The sequence below is a fragment of the Leopardus geoffroyi genome, chromosome C3 (assembly GCF_018350155.1).
Source record: "Leopardus geoffroyi isolate Oge1 chromosome C3, O.geoffroyi_Oge1_pat1.0, whole genome shotgun sequence".
Taxonomy (NCBI): domain Eukaryota; kingdom Metazoa; phylum Chordata; class Mammalia; order Carnivora; family Felidae; genus Leopardus; species Leopardus geoffroyi.
Window position 1 is genome coordinate 41891797 of NC_059338.1, and position 19161 is coordinate 41910957.

At 42.5% G+C, this 19161-nt stretch overlaps 1 long non-coding RNA gene across 2 annotated transcripts in view; it reads right to left on the bottom strand.

The window, feature by feature from the left end:
* Positions 1 to 18956, bottom strand: part of LOC123586467 — a 44919-nt gene extending 25963 nt beyond the window's left edge. The window contains exon 1 of one of the 2 annotated variants that reach the window (XR_006706811.1): positions 18862 to 18956. This is a non-coding gene — a long non-coding RNA (uncharacterized LOC123586467). Of the gene's footprint in view, positions 1 to 7163; positions 7255 to 18861 lie in introns of those variants that run through there. The other variant, XR_006706809.1, reaches the window with a different exon arrangement.
* Between the last annotated feature and the right edge of the window lie 205 nt (positions 18957 to 19161).

Sequence of the window (19161 nt, forward strand, 5' to 3'; positions counted from 1 at the left end):
TCACGGTCTTTGAGTTTGAGCTGTCTCTCTGCCCCTCCCTCACTCATGCTCTGTCTCTCTCTCTCTCTATCAAAAATAAATAAACATTAAAAAAAAAAGACTTGTGATCTTAGGGTAGTGAGTTTGACCCCCACGTCGGGTGTAGAGATTACTTTTAATTAATTAAGTGCTTCAGCAAATAAAAATAGTAAAGACATCAAAAGGGGGGATAGATCAAGTACATATGGCAAAAACTTGGTAATTATTGAATATAAGTGAAGGAAATATGGTGGCTTATTGAATTTTTTTCTCTACTTGACTGAACTGGCAAAAAGAAAATGTTGATGACCACTGGTCTTTAGATCTAAGTTTTCAACAGTACCAGCAAGGTTGTCCAGCCTAGGACCACCGACTGATACTAAGGGATTCAATGAGAGATGGTTGAAACCTGGACCAGAGGGGAAAGTAATAGGGTCAGGGGTGGTCAGAGGTGTGGGAGAACTTGATTCTGGGTCCCTGGAGGTTTGGGAGAGAGAAGCGTAGCAAGGTGAGACCAGTGCCATGCTGAGAACTGAGGAAAAAGGAGAGAGATCCAACAGAGAGAGTGACTGTAGGTAAAGACCTCCGCTTGTGTGGTGGCATCCAGGCCATTTTGCCCCCAGCCTCTCCTTGGAATAAGCCAGCCTATTTCCAACAGAGCTGGGTTAAAGTAATCCCTAGCCGTTCTCCCGACTAGAAGCAGAAATGACCTCTTTCCCACCCGCATGCCCCCAAATGTCAAGAATCTCTTACAAACGCTTGTAGCAACACTCATGGTAAAATTCTGGGAGGCTGTCTCTGTTTCTCTTTTCTTACAATTTTGTTTCAAAGGGGCAAGATCTTTCATGTACTATTTAGAGTTAAGTTTGCAGCGTTAACATTCTTTGGTGATGAGTACAGCTCATTCACCCTGATGTGAAAGGACCAAGATCACATCCTTCTCTCTCTTGCTGGTGAAAACCAGCAGAGCGCAGGGGGCCCTGGGCACTGGGAGAATGAAGACAAACTTCAGTTGCCTGCTTTACAATGTCGCTGAGCACTGTCTACCTAAATCTCCTGGGCAAATGGAAGTAGTCGGAGAGTGTGAGGTCTTGCCTCCTCTCAGAAAACACTCCAACAAAGGCAACAGGAGACTGTGCAAGAGGACCTACATTTCCATTCATGTCTCAGGCATCAACGATGCCCCTCCTCTCTCGGGCTCTGTTCAGAAAAAAATGTTGGATGCTGAACATATCTATAGCCACCAAGGACACTCCCCGTGTGACAGCTCAGCCTGATCACTTTTCAAGTCTCAGTTCTTGAATTTCTGAAATGAAGAGACAGACAGACAGACGGAGATGGAGAGAGGGAGAGAGGATACCATATTTCTATATTTGTCTCTTCTCACTCTGAGGTTTGATGAGAACTAATGAAGTAGAGACTGTACCTGGCCCCCTGGGAAAAGATGCCTTTATGTGTAAGGGAACGATGTCTTTTTCTTTATTTTCTAAAGATGTCTTTCCCATTAATTGCCTGATTTTGTGAAGTATGAAGGAATTTAGTTTCCTTTCTATTTTAGTTCATTATATTTTTTCTGACTCAACAATACTTTTAAAGAGAAGCTGGGTTGTATTCCCACTAGCAGTTTAATAGAGTAATGTTTCAAGTGGGTTATAGGAAAATCATGTTAATCTTTTACCTGGAGCAAGGGGAAATAGATCACCTCTTTGTCGATCTTCCACTTCCTGCCAAAGGTATGAATCGTGTAAAAACACTGATCTTGTGTAGGCGGTGAGAGAATATTGAAAAAATAAGACTTCGCCCAGAAATGGCAGTTCCCCTTTTGTCTTGATAACAAACTTCTTCGTTTCTTTGGGGACTTATGCTTTCCTTCCCTGGCAAGTCCTGGTGATGCCATCAGTCACAGTTCTCCATCCCTCTTCTGGCTTCACTGGGGATATGCCCAAGCAAGTTGACCAATCCAAGTATATCATCATTCTAACCATTGTCATTAATTCAGAGGTTGGCGAATAACCCAAGTGGGCCAAACGGGGCTTTCAAAAGCTGGCGTAGCACGATCCAACAGAGCTCATCTACTCTTCATTGATGTCCTTGCTAGTTTGGATCGATGGTACAATGGAGCCCCTGCTCTGAGCTAAGTTCACACTCTTGGTGCCCAGCCAAAGCAGCTACAACCTGGGAGCCTTCCTGCCTGGGCCATAAGCTAACTAAAGCATCATCGACGTTCCAAGGCAATGGAAGCTCCTATGGTTTGTCAAAGCCAGCCCTCAGGCAATACTTTTGGACTTGGTGAGGTGAGGATGAACCATTTCACCTAAAGACACAGTGTTCCCAAAGGGAAACTCACCAAAACAAAAGGAAGATTTGGGCTGATGTTCCAGACTCTGGGAGAAGACCTAAAGATTCTTAAGGTAAGGTAGTATCATGATGGGCTTTCCCTGATCACAAAAAGACCCATTTTCCCCTTTTCTCCAAGGTAACGGATGCCTGCACACAACTACACCGGCTAACCAAGCAGGGACCATGCAAGAGAGACAAAAGATGGCTCAAGGTGATCTGAGGGCACCTCTAGACAGAAGATAGGCTGTCCTATCCTCTAGACAGAGGATAACTTTTAAGTACCTTCCTCAAGGTCCACAGCGTTAATCCCTACCACTGGCACCTGAATGCTTCAGAGAATGATAGTTTCTGTAGAGACAACCTGGTCCAGAGGTGGTTGGCATGAAAAACACTCTAGGCTTTTCTCTAGGACGGACTGAGAAATAGGAATCCCAGGTGGGTTAAGAAGCGAGTGCCTTTCAGATTAACTGAGTGGTGGTGAGGGAGGGACATGGGGGAAGAGTGCCATTTTATTTTCACTGGAAGGCCTGATCTACACGCTGAAGTGAGGCTACTTTGACATTTTCCCAGTTATATGTGGAATCTTGTGTTAAGCTTATTTGGCACCATATTTCTACTTTATTTTTGAAAGTACTCTTTAGAAATTGGCACCTAAGGCAGCTGTCTGTCTGACCTGACCCTCAATCCAGTTCTGAATCTGTGTGATTCCTTCTTTGCACCCTCTGTGCTTCCCCAACCTCCTTTAAATAGGTCATGCTATCTCCCACCAAGGGCCAACGGAATGTATTAGTAACAGAACTCCACAGATAAAGGCTTATCTGCAGTGGTGACTGTTAGTTGCAATTTGTTAGGGGCCTACTTCCCCTCTGACCTGTCTCCTGAGGCCTCACTTCAATAGGCCCTGCCATTGGTTATAATGCCTCACTTAGACCTTTCTGGATCTTTAATCTTGTAATGCTAATGAAAGCTTTATCCAATTTATGACATCCTACTAATAAAAATGTTGGCATGCATGGCCCTTATCCTCTTGGCTGGTGATAAAACAGTCTGTGATTCTAGTTGGGACTGACTTTGACTCAAGTGTTCCTTAGCCAGAGGTGAATTGTTTCTTTTTTATTTATTTCATTTTTTTTAAGTTTGTTTATTTATTTTGAGAGACAGAAAGAGAGAGAGAGAGAGCATGTGCGTGCCTAAGTGAGGGAGGGTCAGAGAGACAAGAGACAGAATCCCTAGCAGGCTCCATGCTATCAGCGCAGGGCCTGATGTGCAGAGCCAGGGCTCGAACCCATGAACCAAGAGATCATGACCTGAGCCGAGATCAAGAATCAGATGATTAACCGACTGAACTACCCAGGCACCCCATGAATTGTTTCTTTATATCTATCCAGTGGCTATCTGAATTTTATAAATTTAAATATTCTCCTATCAGAGAAAATACCCCAGATATAAAGTGTGACCTTTATGTGTAAGGAGACAGAGAATCTGTCCAAGTCAGATTACTTAATTTAAATGTTAAATCGAATTCCCTTGCTTGTGTTTTGCTTTTGGACACACAATACCAAAAACATTTCAGAGGTCAGTGGTGGGCATTTGAATTCCTTAAATGGAACAGCGCAGAGCAATCAGCTAGTTAATACTATTTTACAAGATTCTAATGTGAGAAGGCAGCAAAAACTCTGCTTTCAGGCTGTGCTTTCTGAAACACAGCAAGTAAAACAGATTAGGATTAAAAAGAAATAGAGCCATATTCATTTTAGATGTGCAGAATGAAATGGCCAGGAGTTAGCACCATGCAGTGAGATAGAACATCACTCAGTGAGATAGAGTGACCAACTGTCTGGGTTTGCCTGGGGCTGTTCCGGTTTTAGCACTGAAAGGCCCACATCCCAGGAAACCTCTCCATCCCAGGCAAACTGGAACATTTGGTCGTCCTAAAGTGGGTCAAGTCGCAGACCACAGGTCCTGGCCAAAATAAATAGGACTGTCCAGGTATTTTTGTGGTTGATGCATATTATTTGTCTCAACATCTTTGTGTCTTAGTAAAAGAAGAGTTAAATTCCTCAACCTCCCACTCAGAATTGTTAAAAGAAATTGCCTCAATTCATCACTAGGCAATTTGCAAATGCGAGATGCTATAAAATTATAAATAATAGCTTGGAAGTGATTTTCATGCAGCAAGTAGACCTTACCTGGCTGACGCCAAGGTCTTGCTGTGTAACTATTAGAGCTTTCCCTATGGAGAAAATCTAGCCCACTGTGAGTAACTTTACATTTCTTTCATTCCTGCTAATGTTAAGCCACCTCTAAGGACAATACAGAGCAACCTTGGCTCCGATTTTGTTGAACCCAGCTGGATGCAGCCAAATTATGGGCTTCGTTTTGGGTGGAGCATATTTTTGTGGGCTGTGGGAGACCTGTAATTTTTTTTTTTTAATGCAAAACCATTTATAGCTTTGGGTGATGTAAAATCCTCAGGGTGCCTACAACAGTGTCATGCAACCAAAGGGCTTCCCGCATGATCCAGATGGGACACAGTGGAGCCAGGGCCTCACCCAAGCCTCTGTCCACCCACTCTCCACATCTCCTGCACCGGCCCGCCCTCAGGCAGGGCAGCGGGCTGCAAAGCCTTTTACTTCTTTCTCTGCTTGTGGTTCAGAGGTTTCAATTACCAGCCAGATTTTCTTTTTATCGAGAGAGCTATTGTTTGAGGCTGCGCATTCATCCATCCATAAGTACCTCAAATCGTCTGACTTGCTAGCTTCAGAACCATGGCAACAGCAGAGTTTTGTGCAAGAGTCCTAGGTGAGAAGGCAAACCTCATTTGTAGGTGAAGCCCTACCATAGCCTGGCTGATATATCACAGGCCAATTGCCCAAACTATGGGACTTCTGTTTCCTCATCTGTTAATGAGAGAGTTGGATTACATTAGCTGTAAAGTCCTTCTAGCCTCTGAAGTTGGATGATTCAATGCAAGAGTGCTAAGTGGAGAGGAATAGGGGAAAGAGAGGGAAAAGATTAAGAGATGCAGGGTGAAGTTTAAGCAGTAAGGTGGAAGCCCAAGCCCTGTAGAAAAAAGGTAGCCAGGGCGAGATCCTCATGCAAAGGGGTAGCCAACCACCATTAGGACACAAATAGCTGCCCCTCAGTTCTAAGGAGCTTGCTGGGCTATGATGGGATCTTATTTCTCCCCCATCGTCACCCTAACTTACAGTACAAGTGCTACTCAACAGCCTTCCACTGGGGGTGATATGGAGGAAAGAGTACCACAAAGTCTAAAAAGGTAACGTTAAAAAAATTGGTTCTAAAAAAATAGCTCAGAAATCCATTAAACTGAACTCCACTTACAAATAGCTCATTTTCTCAACAAAACAAAACCGCTGCACTTGTACAGATCTCAGTGGGAAACCCTGAATTAGCAAACAGCCCTACAAATGCAGGTTCGTGGAAGTTATTACACACGGCATGGCTATGTGGGGGATGAAACAAGGAAGCAGAAATCATCCGGTTACTTGAACTGGCCTTCACTCTGGGCTCTCCAGCCCTGGGTCCAATGTTCTTCATTGCAGGTCTCCAAGAAGTCTGCGTTACTGGGATCTGATAACCTCTGTGATCATAAAGGATCTTAATTGAAGCAGGGTCCAGAGGAGTATCATTTACCAGAACACTTTAGTTCCTGATGGTATAATGGTATTGGTGGTCCTCAATTTTTGCTACTCCCTCTATCCAAATTAACTTCATGGGTATAGCCCACAAAAGAAAATAACAATCCATTATCTATCCTAGATTCCTTCATCCTGGGGTCCCAAGAATTCCAAGGGATATGCACAGTAGTAACACAAATCTGAGAGCTACTTTTGTAATTTTAAAAGTTGTATTGGCGGTTATGAATTTGCCTGAGTCTGTTCCATTCCTGAAACTTTGTAGCTACCTTCACATTCACTATAGTTAAGCAGGCACATTGAATGATGCCAGGAATTTACTCGGGTCCAATCTCTGTTTACCCATTGTGAGTTTCATCTCACAATGGCTACCTTTATAACCTTGACCCTCTAATCCCTCCAGATATGACCCCTGATAGTTTGTATTTGGTCCTTATAATTTTTTAACTTTATTAATGAAAATTTTATATAGATGGGTGAATGGATAGATGATAGATAGATAGATAGACAGATAGATACAAAGAAACAGAGACAGACAGAACAAGAGACAGAGAGAGGAAATAGTATATTAACCTCCATGTAGCCTTCACTGAGCTTCCATATTATCAACTCATTTGAAGTCCAGAAGAGATCATTTTAAACACTCTGCTCCTTTAAACAATGAAATTATTTTTTATAATATTTATGAAATGAAACAAATAACAATAATGGCCAGAAGAGAACTGCAGGCAGTGAATTTTCTGTTATTGAATTTCCTATATGTAATCACAGCAGTAGAAAGGATAGAATAAAAATAAAATGAATATTACAGTACTAAGAAAGAGAAAGGCATAATATTTATTCAATAGTGTTTATATCTATCTAGCAGTTTGAACTTGATTCTTTGGTTACCATCTGATATAATAATATTTTATATACATAATTGTCCAATAACTAATAGGTGAATATTAATAAAATGGATATGTTTATAAAAGGTTCAATTTAGGCAACTATTAAATCATAACACAAATGTAATATTTTATTTTCTTGATTCATTCTTCAGTTTTAAAATAATTAACAATCAAGAAAGCAAAATAAATTTCAATTTAAAAAATACTGTTCAAAATCAGTAAAATGTTTCAGGTATGAACTAAAATTTCTACTTACCAACAATAATATTACACATTGTGCTTCAGCCTCTGTTTCCCTATTTTCAATTTTCAACATAAATAAACACTCCCAAAGGTCACATGGAATAACTGAATTGGAGTAACTGAAGTTTTCTTTCTTTGTCTTGTACAATTGCTACACTGTCCTAGTTGATTTCAAATCTACTTTTTAAAGGCAGGAACATGCTGTTCCACAGGGTTAAAAATATGCACTTCAGCAGAAGTGAGCTCCTGGTTCGAGACCAGTACAGATTTTATTAATGTTTTAAATTCTCTACTAATAATGCACCCCTTTATTGTCTACACCTCGGGTGAGTTGCTTGCACCATATGTTCCTTATGGACACCGTTACATACTTGTTCATGTCTATCTAGTAGCGGCCTGGGGACCATGTTCTTCTCAGTACTCTGGCTCTATCCAGGCCTTAGTCGTATGTTTCCTCTGTGTCTAACATCTCTGACTTTGTCCACATTAATATTAGATAATTTTAGACAAATTGCGCTTTGACAATCCTGCAAGGTACATGATTTTTTAGCTTTTCAGAAAGTATCTCTCTTTAATAAAGCTGTCTATTTTTTTCCTTCCCTGTTTTTTTCAGATGTGCCAACTAAAACAGAAAAGAATTAGTTTTATTAGGCTATAATTGACACATAGCGCTGTATAAGTTTAAGGTACACAGTATAAAAAGTTGACATACATATGTTGTGAAATGATCACCACAGTAAGCTTAGGTTAACCTCCATTACCTCATATAGTTACAAAAAGAATGTTTTTCCCTTGCGATGAGAACTTTGAGGGTCTACGCTCTCAGGAAGTTTCAAATATATCATACAGCATGTTAACGATAGTCATCGTGGGAACATGACATCCTTAGTACTTACTTATCTTATAACTGGAAGTTTGTACCTTTTGACCATCTTCATCCAATTTCTTTACCCCCTACCCCTGACCTCTAGTAACCACAAATCAGATCTCTTTTTCTATGAGTTTTGTTTTCATTTTTGTTTTACATTCCACACATTCATGAGATCATACAGTATTTGTCCTTCTCTGACTTATTTCACTTAATGAATGCCTCAAGTTTCATCCATGTTGTTGCAAATAGCAAGATTTCCTTCTTTCCTAGGGCTGGATAGTATTAGTTATTAGTTTTTTTTATGTCTGAATAGTATTCCATTGTATAAAGAACTTTGTTTCTTTGAAGATATTACTGAAAGCTTCAAGAAGTAGCCACCATATCCACAATCCCACTTGATATCTCTTTACAAAGCACTCTAAACCTCCCATCTTAGTAGGCATACTGTCTGAGTCCCATGAGACAATGGGAAATAACTTAACCAAGTGCTTGGCTACCTTCTGAGAAGGCCGCCACCTTTCCCCTGGAGAAAGAGGGGAAACTAGCAAACTCAGTTCAGCCATTCCACATTTTAAGAACTACTATTTTTAACATTTATTTATTTATTTTTGAAAGGCGGGGAGGGGCAGAGAGAGAGGAGAGAGAGAGAGAATCCCAAGCAGGCTCCACACTGTCAGCATGGAGCTCAGTTCAGGGCTTGAACTCAGACTGTGAGATCGTGATCTGAGCAAGCCAATGCTCTTTAGATATTTGTTCAAAATCTCTTTAGTGGGACAGACGTATTTTAAAAATTCCATTTGAGATTACTGTCTAGTCTGGTGGGAGTATGACCAAATTACGTTTTCACCAGTTGTATAAAAATCCTCCTGTGAAGATCTGCATTGACTGACACCATATAGCCAATGTATTCCATTGATTTTTTTTTTTTCACTGTTTACTTATTAATTGGTGCTCTGGGCGCCTACTCAGCTGGCACACTCCTTAATCCAGATTTTGATCAGGATAAAGGAATAAGTAATTAGAAGCTCAGGGTAGGAGAATATGATAAAGCCTGATGGAGTATGGGCGACTGCCTTATTTCTGTTTCTGTTGTTTTTCATTGCTTCTTATTATTGTTTTAACTATTATGCTCTCCTTTTTGTGTGTGTGTGTGTGTGTGTGGCTATACCCTTTAACTACCAAAGGAGCTAGTTACATGGCCACTGTTAAGTATATTGGAAAACTGCCACCTAATGTTAGTTTTTTAAAAATTTTCTTTGGACCAGAGCGGGGGGTGGTGCTTTAGAAGTATGTAGTAGTAATTTAGTGTTTGGTACCCCCAGAACTAATTTGATATGCTCTGTCAGCTGGTTCCCATATCTAAGCCGACGTATAGACCCGTAGCCCCTTGAATGAAAGGGAGATTGGGTCATTTTGAAGAAGGACACTGCAATACTGCAACAAAAATACACCACACATCTTTCTACAAGCCTTCTGTATAGGATCTACATTCATTTGCTATACTGGCTGTACACAGGAACAAATGAAAAACCCATAGTTTTATGGAATTACTAAACACTGGCTCTGTAGTGGGTTGAATAAGATCCCTAAGATTCATGTTCACCTGGAACCTCAGAATATGATCTTATTTGGAAACAGTATCTTTGCAGATGTAATTATAAGGATCATGCTAGAAAAGAATGGGACCTAAATCCAATTAAAATGCCCTTAAAAGAGATAGAGACAAAGGAAAGAAGACCATGCGAAGATGTAGGCAGAGATCGGAATTGTGCAGCCAGAAGTTAAAGAAGCATGGAGCCAACAGGAACCACCAGAACTGGAAAAGGTGAGGAAAGATCCTTCCCTAGAGACTTTGAGGGATAAGAGCCCCGCCAACACTTTAATTTCAAACTTCTGTTCTCCAGAACTATGAGAGAATACATTTCTGTTGTTTAAAGCCACCAACTTTGTGGTAATTCGTTATGGCAACTGTAGGAAACTAACATAGCCTTCTAACTTGATACTAATCCTTGAGGACCCAAAAACTCACTATAGTCTACAGGTCCACCAGGGGCTTATAGAGGACAGGAAATATGATGTTTTGGCCCAAGGCTCACCCAATAGTGAGCTCAAGAGGTCCACAGACTCATTATATGCTTATTTCCCAAGTTTCTGAATGTATAATTGGAACAGACATCCTAGGCAACTGAGAGAATCACTACACTGCCTTCATGACCCATGGAGTAATGGCTATTGTAGGAACAGCTAAGTAAAGCATCCTGGAGCATCGTCTCCTAATGAGAATAATAAATGAAAACCAATACTGCATCCTCGGGGGAGTTGTCAACTTTAGTGACACTCTCAAAGACTTGAAAGATCCCAAGGCAGCAATTACTTTCACATTGCCATTTAACACGTGGACAGTGGATGAGGAAGGTAGATAAATTTTGGAGAATGATTATAGATTATCATAAATCAATCAGTCATTTTTTTGAAGTTGCTTTTCCAATTTGGTATATATATTGGAGCAAATCATCTCAGACTCTGACTCCTAATATAGAGCTATTGATCCAGTGAATGCTTTGTTTCCCCCTCTATTAATTTACAAGACCCACCAGCAGCCATTTGCTTTCAACTGGCAAGGATTTGCCTCAGGGCTACATCAACTTTCGTGCCTTCTGCATAATCTAGGCCAAAGATATCTTGGTGATCTTAACATTCCACATAAATTATGATGTTCCATTAATTGATGGCATGCTAATTGGACCCAAGGCACACAAAGTAGCAAACACCACAGATACCTTACTTGCATGCATGCATGCCCTAGAGTAGGAGAGAAACCTCATGAAAATGCAGGGGCTTTTTTTTCTTGGTTTTAGAAACAATATGCACCAATTTTGATGTGTTACTACAGCCCATTTACTGAATAACCCAAAAGCTGCCAGTTTTGAATAGTGCCCAAAGCAAGAGGTTCTACGGCAATTTTTGGTCATATGACCTAACAGATCCAGCCACATTCCAAGTATTAGTGGCAAAGAGAGATGCTTACTTCTAGCAAGTTCTAATAGAAGAATCACAATGTAGACTCCTGGGGTTTGGGAGCAAAGCTATGCTCTCTCCTTCAGATAACAATTCTTTTTTCTCTAAAGAAACAGAGCTACAGGGCCCTGGTAGGGACATTTAGGACATTAAGTGACAATACAAAGTGAGCTGCTCATCATGAACTGGGTGATATCTGATCCAGCAACTTATAAATTGAGAGTATGCTCAGCAGCAATGACCATCAGTAGAAATAATGACTAAGAAATAGGACTCAAGAAAATTCTGAAGACACAAGTAATTTGTATGAGCTGTGCCTTAGACTCCCACAGCACCCAGTCCTGTGACGTTGCCTCCTTTTCCTCAGTATATACCTATGATGTCAGCAGGAGTTCATTATGATCAGCTGACTGAGGGAGAAAAACTCAGATCAGGTTTATACGTGGTTCCACACAGCATGAACCAGAGGTGGACTGCTACAGCGTAATAGCCCAAATCAGATGCAAATTAAGACAGTAGTAAAGGGAAATCCTCCCAGTGTGCAAAATGAAAGAAGTGTATTTGGTTATCGACCCTGTCAGTACTGAAAATAGGCACTGATTCATGGACAGTGGATGGATGACTAGGGAATTGAAGAGGACAGGAAGGGGAGATTGGTGACAGGAGGACTGGAAAAGGTATAGAGATGGATGTCTTGAAGTGGGCACGGAGTAAAGATGTGTGTTTTGCTTGTATATGCTCACCGCATAGAAGGCTGTCAAAAACTCAAGATGGTATGTTGACCTATTCTGTGGATCTCAGCCAGATACTCCAGTGCTTAATGAATTCAAGTCCAAAGTAGTCATGGCAACAGGAATAGAAGCTCCTCATGGGCTCAACAATATAGATATCTCACTGAGGTTGATATGGCTACTGCCACTGTTGACAGCCTAACCTGCCAACAGTGAAAACCTACACAGAGTTCCTGGGCAGGGAGAGCCACCAGCCACCTGGACCCACCAGCCACCTAGCCCATCTGGTGGCAGATTCATTACATTGGGTCCTTTCCATTATAGAGGAAGCAGCAAAGAATAGAGAAAGTCAGTGAAATCAAAGTAAAAGCAAACCTGCTGCATCTTGCATCTGCTGCCACAAGGAAGGAAGCACGACTCTTGGTTGTGCCCCTTTGGGTTCTGGAGGCAACACATTACACCCCTAGAAATGCTACTCCAGCTAATATACTAGGTGACACCGAAGGCTTCCAGCTTATTAACATCCAGCAGGAGATACACAGGAAAGAGCTCTGCAGCAAGTCCAGGCCATGCAGCAATCAGCCCTGCCACCTCAGCCACACGATTCACCAGATCTTATGCTGCTGGGTTGCACCGGTGGATTTCCCCTAGTGCAGCAAGGAGTCTATGGCAAGCTCTAGAAAAAAATCACAGTGCAGATTTCTCAGACTCTGGGGTGGATTCATGTTACATCAGAGAAGTATGTGTCCTTTGAGAAAGAACTCTAGGTGTACGACTAGGTCCTAGTAGGAATGGAACACTTGACCTTGAGATATGAAGTATCCATGATTCTGGAACTGCTAATGAGCTGTATTCTGTCACATTCACTAAGTCATAAAGTCAGGTTGGTCCAGCAAAATTTATCATAAATTGACCATGGTACATCCCGGATTAAGCCCAAGCAGGGCTTGAAGGCATAAGACAGCTGCATACCTACATGGCCTAGACCCCATGTCTCCACCCAGATAGTTACACTGGGTTGTACCTCAGACCATATGAGAGATCCCACGAGACCGGCTGAAAGACCTGTCTGAACTTGGTTTATGAATAGGTTAGTTTAGTCTGTGGATATTTCAAGAGGTAGCCTTAAAAGAGAGTGGAAAGGGAAAATCTTCCCAATGAGCAGTATACCTGGCCATCCAGTCTTTATGGAAGGAGAAGGGGCCCGGTGTGAAAATATATGTAGATTCCCAGGCAGTGATGTCTGGTCAAAAGCCTAGAAGGAAAAGAACTGAAAGATCAGAGACGAAGAGGTCTGCGGTAGGATGAAGGTGTGGGCACAAAGTGTGAAGATTTTTGAGTCACACATTAATGCCCACACTGAGAGTGAGTGCCTCTTTCAATGTGCACCCATAGACATCTCTCTTGGCTCACTCTAGCCCCCACCCTGCTCAAAAATCACCACACTCTATTGTTGAAGCCTGTACAGACTCAAGCAAAAGGGACAGGTGGAACATAGCAGAATGTACTATGTTTTAAAACTGCCACACAGACCCTGTGCTTAACATAGATGCTTTGATGGTCGATGTCAATGACATACGAAGAGGCTTCCATTCTATCCCACAGTCAACAAATGGGACCTGAGTGAAATGTATGCTGTTTTCCTAAGAGGAAAGTTTGCGATGCCCAGATCTAAGTCATTATAACGTTCCTCCCAACTACCACGAAGTATTATAGAAAGCATACCTCTATCCAGTTCCATGGGTTATTATTCATATTTAAATTTCATAAATGGAATCAATGTAACTGCCTATAAAAGTGTTTCAATGCACCCATTTTGAGAATGTCTTAGATGATATTCTTGGTAAGATCAAGATTAGATCATCTTGAATTGGACACTTATGATAAAAAGTTCTCCAAATGTAAAAACAGAACTACCTTACAACCCAGCAATTGCACTGCTAGGTATTTATCCAATGGACACAGGTATGCTGTTTCGAAGGGGCACATGCACCCCAATGTTTATAGCAGCACTATTAACAATAGCCAAAGTATGGAAAGAGCCCAGTGTCCATCAATGGATGAATGGATAAAGAAGATATGATATAGGGGTGCCTGGGTGGCTCAGTTGGATAGGCATTTGACTTCAGCTCAGGTCATGATCTCACGGTTTGTGGGTTCAAGCCCCGCGTCAGGCTCTGTGCTGACAGCTCAGAGCCCGGAGCCTGCTTCGGATTCTGTCTCTCTCTCTCTCTTTCTCTCTCTCTCTCTCTCTGCTCTTCTCTCTCAAAAATAAATAAACATTAAAAAATTTTTAAAAAGAAGATGTGGTATATATATACAATGGAGATTCCTCGGCAATCAAAAAGAATGGAATCTTGCCATTTGCAACTACATGGATGGAACTAGAGGGTATTATGCTAAGCGAAATTAGTCAGAGAAAGACAAATATCATATGACTTCACTCATATGAGGACTTAAGACACAGAACAGCTGAACACAAGGGAAGGGAAGCAAAAATAACATAAAAACAGGGAGGGGGACAAAAACATAAAGACTCTTAAATATGGAGAACAAACAGAGGGTTACTGGAGGGGTTGTGGGAGGGGGGATGAGCTAAATGGATAAGGGGCATTAGGGAAACTACTCCTGAAATCATGGTTGCACTATATGCTAACTAACTTGGATGCAAATTTTAAAAAAATAATAAATTAAACAAAATGGTAAAAAAAAAAGAAAAGAGTTCTCCAAATGTGCTTTTTGACTTAATAAAATTTGGCATTTGTGATAATGAGGTGATATTGTTAGACACACCTGTCTGGTTCCTCCTGTTACTATAAGGAACCCTGAGTCTGGCCTCACCTCCAAAGACTGGCTATAAAAGGTGTGGAAGTTGCTAGGTCGTCCTGGAGAGGATTCTATCAAAGCAATCCATGAATGTGTCAAGCCAAACAAAAGAGATGTGAAGAATGGCTCAGACCGTGGCCATCTTGGGAAAGCTAAATGGTAGTAAGAATAGCTAACATCTAGTGAATCCTTACCACGCGCCAGCCATGTTTCTAAGCACTTTCCATGTTTTGTCTCCTTTGAACTTCATAGTAACCATATCGAAGGTTCATTATTATTATTTCACAGATGAGAAGAGTGAGGCTCAGGTTGAGCAAGTTGCCAAGAATTAGTAAGTGGCAGAGTTGGAATCCCAACGCTGTTTTGTCTCGTCAAGAGGTGAGCTGAAGGAGCAAAACACAATAATATAAAGGCAGCCAGGCTAGAAGTAAAAGCTATCGAAAGAATGGGGTGGGGTAGAGGGATGAAGCAGGTGAGATCAGGAGGCTCAGGAAATGAAGTTCACAAGCACTACACATGTACGAGCCGTGGGTACTTCACCAGGGCAGGAGCAGTTCCGATGAAGCACTGTGCCAGGAAGGAGCTAAGGCAGAATCTAAAGTAATTCAGGGGCGCCTGGGTGGCTCAGTCCGTTAAGCATCTGACTTCCGCTCAGGTCATGACCTCGGGGTTTTTGAGTTCCAGCTCCAAGGTGCTAATGGTGCTAACAGCTCGGAGCCTGGAGCCTGCTTCGGATTCTGTGTTTCCCTCTCTGTCTGTCCCTCCCCCACTCACGTTCTCTTTCTCTCTCAAAAATAAACATAAACAATTTAAAGTAATTCAAAGTCATAGAACCAATATTACACAAGTATAGAGGCACATGCTCCAGTGTGGCATTACCATATTCCTTGCGTGAGAAGATGTTCCTCCTAGGTGTCACAATAACAAAAGTCATTCTAGAAATTACATTTAGAGATACTTAGTATCTTGGGCTACATCTGAGAGGCCCTAAAACATAAAGAAATGTCTGAGGTGCCTGGGTGGCTCAGTTGGTTAAGCGTCCAACTTCGGCCCCGGTCATGATCTCACAGCTTGTGGGTTTGAGCCCCGCGTCGGGCCCTGTGCTAACAGCTCAGACAGAATCCGAGCCTGCCTCAGATTCTGTGTCTCCCTCTCTCTCTCTGCCCCTCCCTTGCTGGCACTCTGTCTCTCCCTCTCTCTCAAAAATAAATAAACATGAAAAGAAATTTTTTAAATAAAGAAATGCTTCTTCTCTGGTCCAACAACTACTGAATTGTTTTATTTTATAGTTCTACATGGTTGATACGCACCAGAAATGACTTTGTATAACCTATGCCTTTGCTGGCTAAGTTAACACAGAGAACATTCGTCTTGCTGAGTGTTCAATAGCATTTACTTATTTTACAGGAAGTTGTAAGTTTGCCCTCCGATAAGTTAGTGTCTAGCCTTACACAGTAGTCGAGCTCTTTTTAAAAAGTGTACAAATTAAAGTTTTTGGTAAACTATGTCTTAAATATCTGCTTAATTCAACTGATTGATTCTTTAGGAGTATCAAAGAACACGCTGCCTCAATTTTTTTTAATGTTTCATATTCTAAGTCATCTTAGAGTAGGGAAAAATCTGTGTTGGCCTTTCTATTTTCAGCCCCACCATGGGGTTTGAGTCACCATGTTCCAGCCCCAATGAATTAGAGATAAGGGGAGAAAGGCACAAAAAAGGTTATCAGGAAACAGGGTTATCTTGTCTGTTTGCTCTGCTCCCCCCTGGCACCTTTCGGTGGTTGCTCTTGCCTGAGCATTCTCCTAGTTTCCATCTGCCTCCCACCCCCCAACCCACAACATGCTGTTGGAATGGAAACACAGAAGGCATTTGGCTGAGAGTTATTTGGAAAGGCCAAATCTAAACCACACTGGTGACCAGGTGCTTAGTGGCAGTCAAACTACATGTATGGCAAGACGTGGGGCCGAGCAGGGGAATCTCCAAGACCACAGAGGATGAGGTGGGCACAAGGGACCAGGCATTAACTGTCAGAACAATCCAGCTGGGATAACAGGTGGTGTTGCAGGAGGTGGGGGCAGTACACAGCAGGGATTTGGGGAACATAAGATCCCTGGAGATCCAGACGTGCAGATCTCAGCAGTGGGTTGTCTGGCAGCTCAGAGCAGCCGCTTTGCACCATATGAAACAGTGGTGCATATGAAACTTTGGACCATATGAAACAGTGGGGTACTCAGTTTGGACAGGGACTTGTCTGAAAGGACCGTCCTGCCATCATCCATCCTGATCTGTGAGAAACTGGAGATGCCCCGACAGCTTGGTGGGAGAGTAATACCACATTTAGTTAGTTCAGCAAGTCGAAGATCAGGGGGCGCCTGGATGGCTCAGTCAGTTGAGCTTCTGACTTTGGCTCAGCTTGTGAGTTCGAGCCCCGCATCAGGCTCTGTGCTCACAGCTCAGAGCCTGGAGCCTGCTTCAGATTCTGTGTCTCCCTCTCTCTCTGCCCCTCCCCTGCTTGCGCTCTGTCTCTCTCTCAAAAATAAATACACACTAAAAAGATATTAAGAGCAAGTCAAAGACCAACAACTGAGTATGCTTATAATAATTAAAATGATTTTTTTAAATACTTATTTTTGGGAGAGTGCAAGCAGGGGAGGAGCAGAGAGAGGGAGACGGAGGACCTGAACTGGGCTCTGTGTTGACAGGCTGGAGGCAGTGAGCCTGATGTGGCCAGTGAGGTCTGTGACACTGAGCAGTTTGGCTGTGCTTCGAATGGTGTCACCCAGAAAGAATGTTGCTCCCAAGTGGGTGACAGGTAGGGAATGGGTTATTGAGGGTCTCAGGTGTAATGAATATCCTGACAGGTCCCATGAGACCAAAGATTAAAGAGGGTGTATCCCTTATGCATCATATAGCTTTAAGAATGCTGTAACTCAGGGATCTATAAAGCCCTAAGTCAAGCAGAGGGACAGGTGGAGGGAGAGGCAAGTGTGATAAATCTGAGAAGAGAGGCTGGTATTCAAAGCCAAGAGGCCAACGTGAGGCTAACAGTGGGCACCGAGCATGAAGCAGAGACGCTTTGGGAGTACATGCTATTCAGGAATGGATGGGGTGTGCATGCACACAGGGAGGCAGGTGGGGTGCACACCCAGGGAGGCAGGCTGACAAATATGTGACTCGGGGCCATGGTCAGGGGCTGGTTTCTTTGGAGCTGCCTAAGGAGGGATGTAAGATCAGGACCCTAAAGAGTACAGACAGAGGAACAGAATGGAACAAACAGCACCCGGTTTTGTGCCATTTTCGTCTGGTTTCCTAGTTCTGAAGGTAGAATTGAGAACATGTTTTTCCTCTAGACAAGTGGTTATACAAGGCAGATAAAGATGTCAATTAAAGGTAAATACAGAAGTGGTTTTACCGCCACCTCCCTTAGCCTCCAGGTCTGGTGGGCACAGGGGTGAGTACGGTTTACAGCTCTGGCCACTGCTGGCAAGGTGCAGAGCATGCTGGGAGCAGAGGGGTTTGCCATCCTGGCCTCTCTCAGGCCCCCAGGCAGCCTGGGTCCACCTCCCCCAATCAGAGGAGGGTTACAGTGAGACAGCAAGGTACAGCAAGGTACAACAACCCAGGTGGGGTTCATGTTCGATTACCCCAGGCCACCAGAAAGAAAACCAGAGATCATCTCCTTTATGGAACTAACCAACTACAATTCTTGTGTTACTGAGTACAGCCAGGCGTCCTCGGGCTGGGTCACCATGAACGGGATGACCACATCTTCATCATTCAAACTAGACACCTTTCAGGGAAAGGAGGCCTGTTACTCATGTTGGCGAAGCAGGTGTAAACTTGGACATCTCCAGAAAATTGAGGCCTATACCCACCCAATACATACACACTAAGCCAGTCTTGTCAATTCTATTATAAAAATCTAGTCATGCTCTTGAAGTCAAACACAAGATTGGAGTCTAACATGGGATTCATAGGTAAATTACAAGTTGCCCTGTTAAATTTTAATTTCAGATGAATGAATATATTTTTTGTTATGAATATGCCCCCAAATATTGCATGGTGCATATACTAAAATTATTCATTCTTTATTTGAAGCGAAAATCAAATTGGGTGTTCTGTATTTTTATTTGCTACTGACAACCCTGGTCTAAAGTTAAGCCACTGTATTATATGTTAATTCCACCTTATTGTTTATGTTCAAGGCCATCCTCTGGTTGCCAAAAGGAGAAAGTGGAGGGTACCATCCCAATTAACCCAGTTACCTGAGCTAATGCAATCAGTTTCCTTCAGTTTCTCTGGACTGCGAATAGCCTGCGACAAGGTCGTGGTACCTGGAGTGAGCTGGATGAGCAGGCACTCAGCTGGAAGACAAGAAGCTGAGTGGATAAGCATATTCTCCCTGCTTCCTGTTTGTTTTTGCCTGATCCAGGCTCAAGTACATTAGAATCACCTGGAGAGCTTTAAAAACCCACTGATGCTTGGGCCCCACTTCTGACCAATTAACTAAGAATCTATAGGGGTCAGGTCTGGCTTCCGTGGACTTCAAAAGCTCCCCAGGTGAT